Source organism: Stylophora pistillata, chromosome 7, assembly GCF_964205215.1.
Source record: "Stylophora pistillata chromosome 7, jaStyPist1.2, whole genome shotgun sequence".
Lineage (NCBI taxonomy): Eukaryota > Metazoa > Cnidaria > Anthozoa > Scleractinia > Pocilloporidae > Stylophora > Stylophora pistillata.
The window spans coordinates 4,630,001-4,632,488 of NC_142525.1; the positions used below are offsets into that span (position 1 = coordinate 4,630,001).

The 2,488-nt window shown below is 37.4% G+C and overlaps 1 pseudogene; it reads right to left on the minus strand.

Annotated features, from left to right (window-relative positions):
* Positions 1-789: 789 nt before the first annotated feature.
* On the minus strand, positions 790-1,447 carry LOC148726293 (uncharacterized; annotated as a pseudogene).
* Between the last annotated feature and the right edge of the window lie 1,041 nt (positions 1,448-2,488).

Genomic DNA, 2,488 nt, shown 5'->3' on the forward strand with positions numbered 1-2,488 from the left:
ATAATATTTAAGGCCACGATATTTAAGAGCAGAATTAAAAATTCGACCTTTTAGACCTTTAGAACGACCTTTTAGACCTTGACAACGGCAGTTGCAGAAAACTATGTAAATCGTGAACAGAATCATTTTATATATACTATTTCATAATATTAATTATTATGTGAAAATATTGAAGAGCTGCAGCCAGGATGAAACATAGTTGAAATTTAAAAACGATCTCTGGAAAAAATTATTAAAAACTACGAGCTTTTGACTGCGCGAACTGCAGTCTTCGACGGGTAAAATGAATGATAGGCAAGCGATGAGAGAATTTAAATAAAGAAATGAACTGCGAAATAATGAGAATACAAATGATTATGAATATTTGTCAAAAAGAATGTTGTATTGTCCAGGTAACGGGCAAAAATTGTTATCTGCGTTAGGTGTCATTCTGGTATGCCATGCTACTAATGTTTTTCTGGTTCTAAAAGAGCCTTTGTCAACAATTGAATAAAGGCTGATAGTTTCGAAAGAAACTGTTTGGGGCTGCGTCGGTGGGAGTAACGAAATAATTTGGAAATATCAACAAAGTTGAAGTGGTAAATTGGCCACCGTAACGATTCCAAAAGCTCACATTTCGAGCGTTAGCCCCTTTCGAATCGTTACGGTGGCCAATTTACCACTTCAACTTTGTTGATATTTCCAAATTATTTTGTCAACAATTGACGCGTTTTCAAAATCAATGGCGTGGTTGTTGGACCAGGCGTGATTAGCGATTCTAAAACCTTTGGCCGCAGTTTTTTATATTTCTCAAATGTTCTTTTTTCGGGTATTAAAAGCTCTACTGGTTTCCCCAATACAACACCACGAACAATTTGCACAGGGATTTTATACACGACGTTGGTCTGCGATTCCATCGAAGGTCAGAATTTCGGAGCTGGGAACTGTTGTTGTAGAGTGCTAAATGGTTTTTTTTAACAACTATGACATCACGTTTTTTGAGGACACGTGTCAAAGGTTCAGTTACTCCTTTGATGTAAGGAAGAGAAGCGAAAGACTTGCGTGACTCGGTTGGTTCAACCATATTGAAAAACATTCCAACAAGTTCTTCTGGGGATACATTTGTTTTTGAGGATCGATTTTTTCTGTCCTGTATGTTTTTGATAAACTTAGATGGATAGCCGTTGGACTCCAAAGCTGCATGGACATAATTAAGTTCATGTTTCTTTCCTTCGGAGGAATTGGGTAGATTTAGAGCCCTGTGCAGGAGAGTTGATGCTGTGCTGACCTTGTGTTGTCTGTCGTGATGGGAATTAAAATCTAAATATGAAAAATAGGAAAAAAACATGAACTTAATTATGTCCATGCAGCTTTGGAGTCCAACGGCTATCCATCTAAGTTGGCTTTGCTGCTGCACCTCATTGAGAGGAGGAACTGCTCCCAAATTAAGCATAGCAGGTAGAAGCATTTTTAAAATTAATCTAACAAAAAGCAAACATAACTCATTCAATACAACTTAATCTAGAGCTGTTTTCGATGTAATAGCACGGTTGATATATCAATGATGAACTAAGGGGCATCATAATGTTTAAACAGCTTGACTTGATTGGTCGAGATTCTCTTTGAGAGTATTTTCCATACCTTTATTGATCATTTTAAAATTTGGAATACGTTCCCGAATAGAAAACAGCCAAAAGTCGGGAAGCTTTCCAAAATCGAACTATGATTTCGAATAAAACCAAACGGAAAAAGTCCAAATGAAAACTCGGTTTGCGCTCAAAGTGAGATGGCGAGTTGCAATTAAACATCACTTTCTGACGAAGGACTTTGATCTTCACGATCCAGAATCATTACACACGATTGGTGTATAATTTTTGCAGGGTGTCCATCATAGCGCGTCGATGTGCCTCATCCTCAAGCATTAAATAACAAGGTTTAGTGATAAAATGAAGAAAATCAGCGTATATGTGAACATTTAGAAATTGATCTTAACGATATCGCGGTTATTAACTACACGGGTAGTCAAATAGATAAAGCGTGGGACGTAACAAGCTAAAAACGCAAAGTAAACGTACAAAACAGTGACAGCAGTTTTCATTGTCCTTGCCAAATTTTTCATTTCTTTATTTTTTCTGGATCGTGCTTGTTGTTTTTGTACTTGGCGGACTTGAATTTTTCTATTGTGACGGCATGTAATATAAAAATTCTTACAATATATAGCTGTTGCGACCAGGAGGGAAATGGTTCCAACACCTGACGCCATTTTCGCGAGCACAGCAAAAGGAAAGAGGACTATACTGAAGGATGCAAACGAAATGAAAGTCCATATGAAAATGACCACCCAAACAACTAGGTTGTGAGTCACAAGTGTTTGGTATCTGAGAGGGAGTTGAATGCCTAGGAATCTTTCCACACTAATGGCCATGATATTCCAGAACATAGTCATAGGAAACAAATTTATAAAGACACCGAGGCCCAAATGGAATAAACAGCCTGGTTTAAGTAGTTG